We start from the raw sequence: 9251 nt of genomic DNA on the forward strand, positions 1-9251 counted from the left end.
CAATAATAAGCAAACAAGAAGATGAATAGATTGACCAAGAATTGCATACAAAAAGAGAAATCAAAGTTTATTATATGGAATATAGGGTACTAACACCTTAAAAACATCTTTTAAATAGTCTCTTACAAGTGCTAAACACTTGATGTCTGGCTTTACTGTTATTCTTCAAGAAATTATAAGGAGATATTATTATTGGTTTTTCAGATTTGAGGTATTCCCGAAAACAACCAAACTGAGATATGCTTATTCTTATTGTGGTCAAGGTGTCAAATGTTCCCATAAGAAGTGCAACATGTGGAAAGTTCTCTCTTCTAATTCACATCTAGGACCCTGAATGCTTCATGTTAGGAGGTAGATGGTGCTGCTGTTCAGTTTTTATGCTCTTTCCAACTTAAAGGCTATCAGCCGATAGTTTTGCCTGCAACCACAAATGTGTGGAATGCAGTGAGTTGGCAATTATTTGAAAAACAAACTCCATGTTCTGCTGTGTTGGTCTGCCAGGTTGAGTGATATGTTGGATAACGTTTTTGCAGTTTGGGGCATGTCAGATAGAGGAAGCTCTGTGTGCTCATGCATTTGCACTTAGGTCCCAGCAGTGTTGATGGGTGAAGTTACATTAGGCAGCTCTGCAGTCCACCATAACCAGCCAGCATCTAATAACAAGGCTGGGAGCTGGCCACCAGCTGTCAGGGCATTGCTGATGCGAGCTGAGTAAATGCATGTGGTCAGTCTTTATTTCAGTGCACTCCAAACTCTGACTTAAATCCCACCTCTCTCTCCCAAAGGCCCTTCCTATGGTCAGCTGGTGGTGTTGCCTGTGGTTAATGTGGCCCCAGCAACTGCAACTTGCATCCCTCCAGCCTTACGTTTACAGGCTCTGCGAATGAATCAAGGTTATACCCTCTGAGTTGTTGAGTTTTTCTCCACGCTGCCCATGTTATCACGATAATTTTTTTTTTTTTTTAAGAGTTCAACTTGCAAAACTCTGGCTGCCAGAGCTGCAACCACACCTAGGTATACTACTCTCTTTTCCTCGGGGGAGAGATGTCGGATGGAGTGTGTTTTGAACTTGTCGGGACTGAAGAGCTTCTTTCATGATGCCAGACGGGACTGGAGAGGGTTAGGGGCTGGGGTTTAGTCATCACCTTTTTTCCCCCGTGTTGACTCTTCTGCTGAGAGCGTCCTGCACAGTATGACAAACTAGTCCAAAGACCATTTACTCACGTTATTGTCACACTTACACTTTGCAGATCACACATCTGCAAAGTGTGTGAAAAATTTCAAATAAAATGCCTACAGGTGATAGATTTGCCCAATCACCTCATATCAACATTCTTACAAGTAATTACTTTTTAATGTGTGTGTAATTACAGTATAGACAGCAATTATCATACACACGATATGCTTTAGATTTCCAAGCTGTCAGAAGACAGAGCATTATTGAGTTGGTTCAAATCCCTGAGATGATTGACAGCGTTCCCCTTTTTTGGCTGCGTGTCGGAGGCCTGCACCTCCACAGTGGCTCATTGATGCTTGGACCACTAGGCTACATCCACTCCAGGGAAAACAGAATAGGTGATCATTTGATACCTCCAACGAAATAGCCCACCCTGTAGAGAGAAGAATAATAGTCAACACAGTGAGGACCTCTCTTTGACTGAGCAAACAGTCTTTAAGGGTTTCTTCAAGTGGTCCATTGTTGAAACAGTTTGTGGATGGGAACGTTTTGTTATAACAAGTGCTAATGCTGCTGGGGTTATTCTTTGAGTTTGTGGAGGTGTTAACTATAAACATGGTATAATGTGTCAGTTGTCCTGCCTTACAGTGGTCCACAGGACCAGAAGACACCATGTTTGAGAGTAGCGGTGAGCGTGGCTAAGAAAGGCCTGATTGTAAATCAGAAGCTGACGGAAAGGGACTTCCTTCCAAAATTTGGAATTTTGGCCATCTATCACCCTCAGTAGAGATGTGTACAGGGGTTACACAGTGGAAAGCCTTCAGGGCTGTACCAGCACTGGCTGTTGCTACTGTTTCACTGGCCTGCACACCCAATAGGCCTACATACCTTCATTTACCGCAGGAGTGTTATCTTTCTCTCTCAGGGGAGGCTACAAGCCAAGTCTAATCTTGTATCCAATAGCAACATCTGTCTTTTATGAGCAAATTTATTTTTTCTTGCTCTCTGTTTATTCATGGTGTGTGTGAGAGAGTAGAAAAAATGGGGTGTTGGCATATATAGCCTTCATGTGTTTGTATGTGAATAGCCTTTGCTGGTAGCACTAAGGAAAACTTGGCTTGATACTCTTATTTTGCAAAGTTTACACTTACATTTTTTTCAGCCATTTGCTGACAATTTATCACGCTTTATATTCTAAAATCTAAATGATGGCATAGGCTTTTATGTCACAAATAAGCATTGAAATAGCACATTACAGTTGTAAATAACAACTGTGGAAGTTTTGCCATCCACTCTCAGTTCAAGTTGAAATGTAGCTTAAATAAGAAAATATACTTTTGACGCATTAGAAACCTCTAGGAGATGTTTGTTTTTGCTGCCTGATTTGTAGTGGTGGACATATTTTTCAATGACCACAATCTGACTGCATGTCTGTTGAAATGTCACTCTAGCAGCCTGTGGTAAGGTTAGTAAAAGCTAGTCTTACAGCTTCACCGTGTAATTTTGTATGCCATCATTCTTTTACAAGATGAAGAAGAAGAAACAACTTGTGTAAAATCAGAATTTCTTTTCTTTAAACATTGTAGCACGTATAGAAAAGGGAGAGGATTATTTTAAGCCATGGGGGATTTGGGATAAGTGTTTTTGAGAAAAAGAAAAAAATAAGTGAATGTTATCCATGTCTGCATGTTTTGGAGTAATTCAAGTTAAAGCTCATGTATTTTCTCCCGCGCTGCAGCCTGCAGCCACAAAGCTGTAAAAGGTTGAGGTGGATGGGGGAACTCTCTATCGCGCCCGCACATGACCTGCAAAGCCATTAATCTCAGTAACCTCCGCGAGGTGATCAGGAGCCAAACCCTTGCCTTTGACTTCCAAGGTAATTGTGCAGATTGATTAGATTTGACATCAGACACAGTGCAACTTGTCAACACATATCTAAAACGTTCTGTTTTCTGCCCAAATGGCCCTCGAGACAAAACGTCAAACAGGATTGGTATAAAGGTTAATTAAGCCTACATGCATCCATTCAATGGAGAAGAACATCACTGTCCATCCTTAGTGTGGGCAAATATCCTCAGCAGATGATGCTCAGGATACACATTGACATTGGACTGAGGTGGACATGTTGAGACGGGGGTTTTGACTCAGGGAGGGGTGGAGAGACGATGCTGAGGGGAATGATGCACTGTGGAGGTGAGCTATAGGCTGCCCCGCGGTGCATTCCTGCAGCTCATGTGCAGCCAAAACACTTGATGAAAAGTGAATGTGCACTGTGGACTGAGTATTTTCACGAGAATATAATGCTCTGTTGTTTTACTTTTCCCACTCCTCTTGTCCTCCCCTTTTTATCTCTTTGTTGACCTTCCCTCAGGTCATTCATGTGAGGACAGGAGCGATTCCGTTCAGCTCCACCTCTGACCCCAGTCAGGTTCACTGTGCAGCCATTAGCACAGATTAGCCATTCCCATCTCACACTAGCTGGTTAGTATAAACACTAGGTTTCGAAACACCTAATATGCAAGAGAATGGTGAACTGATTTTGATCAAATTTCATACCAATATTGTATGTGATGATAGTAATGCCACAGTCACTTTTAATGACAGTGATGACTTTTAGTGAACTCACACATGACAGTGCTTAGAGTCCTATTATCACCGTTTTACAGCTAGCCTACATCCTCTTAAAGCACTAAAAGGTCAGTTTGGGTGACTAAAAGAGAGCTCATTTTATAACTTAAGTCATAGGCTATTTACTAGGCTACATAGTGCACTGAATTTATAGTTGGTTATTTAATTCAAGAGTCAACATTTTAAATTTTTTAGGTCATAGCTTAAATGTATGTACGATATAGTAACCTCACTCGAATCCAGCCCAGGGCCCTTTGCTGCATGTCTTTCCCTACTCTTGACTGATGACTCTCTATCACTGTCTAGCATCGAAATGCCTCAAAGAAACCATTAAAAAATATATTCTAAAGGGGCATGAAAAAAGTGTCCATCGCAACTATTTTAAAATAGTGAAAATTACCATTGCATGAATCTACAGCTGTAAATGTCTTGATGTCTGCCTACTGCGCATTATTGAGTACATTTTTTATGCGGAGTAATGAAAGAGTGACTAAGGATAGGACAAAGGCAGTCAACTTAATCAAAACAAAGGGTCTACAGCCATGATAGCAGCTATGTAAGGCTGTACTGTAGCATAGTGGTGCCTTAAGCCAAACGCTAACATAAGCATGCCAACACACTCACATTAACTAGCCGGTAATGTTTAGCATGTTCACCATCTTAGTTTAGCCTGTTAGCATACTAACAGGCACGTATTAGTGCTAAACAGAAAGTACAGCTGACTGGCTCATAAATCAAAGTATTTGATGAATTTAAATGTTGACAATATGTTGATGCTATATGAAATGTCAGAGGAATGTAATCTTGAAGGGACCAAGAATGCCTTATTACAAAATTTCAAGACAATCCATTAGTTGTTGAGAAATTTGAGCAACCAATCGCATTGCCATTAGGGACATGCTCAAAAGTCTGACTACAGAAAATTAACCTTGACTCAGCAAAGGACTACCAATCAGCATATCCATTATTTTTCTTAATAAAAATGAATGTCTTCAACATCTTGCTTTAAAGTCTATAAAATCAGTTAATAAAGGATACACAGGGGCCCTTTTCCAAATGCTCTGTTGTTTGCGGAGGAATATGCATGTTAAAAGATTAAAGCAATTAAATGCAGACGTTTTGAAAATGATTTGCTTTGGCAGGCATTGAGAGAGTTGAGCAAAACACACATTCCTGCGTTGGCATTAATAGACCCGAAAGGACTGAAGCAGAGTCACAGGTTTGCAGATCCGAACATGTTGGCATGCCATGCACACTGTATGTCTCCTTCAGCAATTTGTATAAATCACACAAAGGAATCTTCCTTTACATGTACTTATAAAAGTGAATTTTGTCTTGATATACAACTTCAGTCCAATAAAACTAAAAGACCACAGCGCTAAAACGTTTTATTTACTTTATTCCCTCATAGAAGCCTATTTAATTGTGATCACCAGTAGACGCATGCGTCTAGATTATCATGATTCATATTCTTTGTTATGGGCATTTGATCCTCATTAGTGTCTATCAAAACCTATCAAAGAAGTCCTGGTGAAATGTGCCTACGGAGAGGTTTAGTTTCATTAGGATGTTTCAAAGCAGACTGTCTTGGCCACATGCCCAGGCAACTAGCCTGGAGCTCTTTCATCTCTCTGTGTCCTACAGCATCTCACAGTGTCTCACAGCACCGCACATAGCACATATGTTGTGGTATTTTGTAGATCTTTACTTTATGGTACAATGTGTCACTCTGTGGCTCGGTGGGGTAACTTGAAGTGATTAAGAATATCCCCTATAGGGTGAAAACCCATTCACTTTTTATTATTTGAACATGTTTATATATCTGGCAACATGGGTTCCTAGAATGAAGAACTCCACAGCGTGTATTCCCAGCAATGGCTGGCTTGAATACCATATTAATAATTCTAACCACTGGATCAGGCTCTGTGTTTGAGCCTGGACCTTGAAACTGGACTTGTTGTCTTGGAGCACTGGACCAAGGAGCAGGCCTTGACAAACAGAGGTCTCCTTATCCACGACATTGCACCATGATGTGTCCACTGGGGGATGGGACGGGTGAGATGTTGTTTTGCAAATCCATCGCATCATCTTTGAATGGAGGTGAGTTACAGGAAGAGCTGCATCTGGAAACTACTTCTAAACTACTTGCAGTTTTGAATACCTCATGTGTAACAGGAAGAAACCCCCAGCTAGTTAATGACTACAGTGATCATTAGATGTTTTTTAGATGGTGATTTTGATATATCACAGGGTAGCACATGCATCGTGGGTTATAAAGTTTAATGTGCACCATTGCAGCATCCTGTGTAATTCACTGTATAATTAAAGTGAAGTGTGAATAAACTTCTGCAACATGCCCAGCACGCTACTGATAACTGGCACCGCTTTGCAGAACCATCCAAGCGATAGCAGCCACAGAGCTTGTTACAGTAGCAAGAAGTATATTTGAAAACCTTGAAGGAGCATAAATAAGCAGGATGGTTAACTCTTATTGTGCACTACCTGCTTAGCACTAAACCACGGAACGACACTGTTTTTGACTACCAAGAGCCAGATAGATGTTGGTAAAGATCAAAAACATGTTAAGGAGGTTAGTATTGGGTTGACATTCTTCAGGTGACCAGAAACATGACTCTGATAGAATGATAATGCTACGCCATTTTGCTGGACGTAAATCAACAATTCTTAACCATATTTGCCACATTGACTTAAATGTGATGATGATTGTCTTGATAACTTGTTTCTGTTGTGGCAGTTAGCGTTCCGCTGGCATCTTTTACCATGCTTCATCATGCTGGGAGAGAGGAAGTGAGGACTAGGAATGGGATCATATTACTTTGCTAATGACCGGGGGCATTATTTATGGGACATATACCACTGCGGTCCCCAAATGACGAGTACATTTATTGTATACTTCCTTGCTCTCCTTTCATCAAACAGATTTATGAAGGCTCAGATTTTATATGGTGTAACTTAACTGATTAATGGGACGGGTGAATTTGAACTCGGTTTGGCACCAGATAGTATCAAGAAACTGCCAGACAGATTTTATTTGAGACAGAGGAGATCAGAACAGTGTCCATATGATATGTTGGTGCATCTGTTCTATCAGAGAACAGACACTGTTAACATACAATGCCATGTGGCTGGTGTTTTAAGAGAAATCCCAGATCTTTCCAGGTGTTCAACAGATGGGTGAAGAACACTTAAGTGATCCACAATAGAAACTGTCTGGTATGTTGTCCAGGTGGTCAGGGGAGCGCTTTCTTTCAAGTAAGACCAGGCTCTGAAAGGTTAAACCTTCACATATGGAAATGAGCTAGAGATCGTAGGTAGATAGGTACTCTACTTAAAACTAACGATGTGCCTTTGTGTAACACCTCACAAAATGCACGTGCATGTTTTAAACACCTTTTTCATGTCTAATTCATCATCCATAATTATACCTCATTGTTGTTGTTGGCATCCATCATATCAACAACAACAACAAAACTTTGGTTACAATTTATTTATTTCCGTGATCAATGACAGAAATATATTGGGTTTTCCATGATGCAAAGGAATTCCCAGAGTCTCTGCTGTCTGTCTGGCAGCCACCGGCTTATCAACAGGCAGAGCCAGGCTAGCTGTTTGCCCCTGTTTCCAGTCTTTTTGCCAAGCTGTGCTAAATATACTATTCCTGCACAATGTGTAAATGAAAGGACTTTCTAATAGCATGAGTACGTAGGATGATGGTCAAGTTGATCTGGTAGTGCTTTCACGTTTATATGATGTTTTACATCCTCTTAACATTAAGAACCACATCTGAAGTGATGACCAGAGGCCTTGAAGGGGCCTTGAAGGGGCCAAATTCACCAAGCGGTCATTGGGTCTGTTGAAAAGTGTTTTTTTTTTTCATTTTAATTAGGCCCCAACAGGCATGTGTCAAGGGTCATCAGTTGTGGAGAGGGTGTCATCTTTAAAGATAACACGTTTTTGCTGAGGGAGAGGATAATTGAGCAGCCCACTAACCTCCTGTCACACACGGGTCAACTCACCGACCCTAGCAAGGCTTCAGGACAGCTGAGAACATCTATGTTGCTAACTGGGTCACGCTTTCTTAAAGAGATTCGAAATGCTCATTTTACGTGACTTTGATTGTGACTGACAGTTTCAAGCTTGTTTACTCCTTTCCACCATCAACAGAGGCACCCATGGGTCACAACAAATGATGTGGGCTTCCCTTGAGATGTCCATCGGGATCTGCACCGTGATAGGTTGACAGTTTGTCGGACTCCTGCGGCTGTAGCTTCTCAGAAGAAATAGGTCACTCACTTATCTTCTCAAAGCCCATGAGGCCAGAGGAGGGTATCGAGATTACAATGTCAAAGCACAAACCTTTCACTCAGCCCAATGAGGATGTTGAAAAGAGCTTGGCACTGTTCCATTGTGCCAAGCAAGCAGGGCTACAGGGCTGCCAGCTAGTCTTCTTAATCTTCAGTGAAAGCAGAAGCCACAGTCTGTCGGACAGTTGTCTAGGCAGAAAGGGAATCAATTGAAGATCCTTGAAAATCTCTGAAGGTATGAAGTGTTAGTGTTTGCCTTGGTTAATCTTTGGAAAATGTCCATGTTTTCTGCATCTGATTGAGTCCATTTCCAAACAGGATGTGGAGTTTTATTTGAGGATTTACTATTCTGCATCCTTATTTTGGCCAAGTATCCCCTCATGTCAAAGCTGATGCACAGACCCCTTAGGGAATGGCATGAATTCCTCCCTCAATGAGACCTACTTACATAAGTTACCTGCTTAAACAAGCAGACTCTGGCGGAGAAATTGCCAACTGGACCAAGTGCCCAAGTAAATGTTTGCTTGTGGTTTGGGGCCAAAGATCTTGAGCCACAAAACCAATCCACATGCCTCGTTGGGCTCGACACAGAGCCTGTGGTGTTCAGTGCTTGCTTCTAAATACATACTGAAGCACTCATCTATTCTTAACCTATGGGGTTTATCATGGGGTATTAAGCACAAAGTAATTCAGACAACAGTACGGGCCGTTTCTCCTGTTAAATTGCAGATTAGACCCCAAATGCGAATAGTTATTTTCCTGTGTTGGAGTTCAAAAGAACAGCAAAACAAAAGCTCTGTAACACCATGCATTTTAAAAAATACATATTTTAAGCAGTCACCTCTGCTGTTGCAGGTTGCAGGAGAACTATTTTGGTGCAGGGGGAAAAAATAAAAAACAGTCCGGCCTTTGTATCTGTGCTAAAGGTACTGCACAAAGTGTGGGCTTCACTGAGAACCTTTGACTTACTAGGAGCATTTTCACAAAACCTCAGAGATTCTCCACCTTTCTCTGGAGTGGATGTATTAGGCCACATATTAAGACTAATATCTATATTTCATGCAGATCATATTGGCGAACCCATCAGCTCAAAGGAATGAACATGTAACACAAGTGAACAT

The sequence above is a fragment of the Ammodytes marinus genome (genome assembly GCF_949987685.1).
Source record: "Ammodytes marinus genome assembly, chromosome: 11".
NCBI lineage: Eukaryota > Metazoa > Chordata > Actinopteri > Uranoscopiformes > Ammodytidae > Ammodytes > Ammodytes marinus.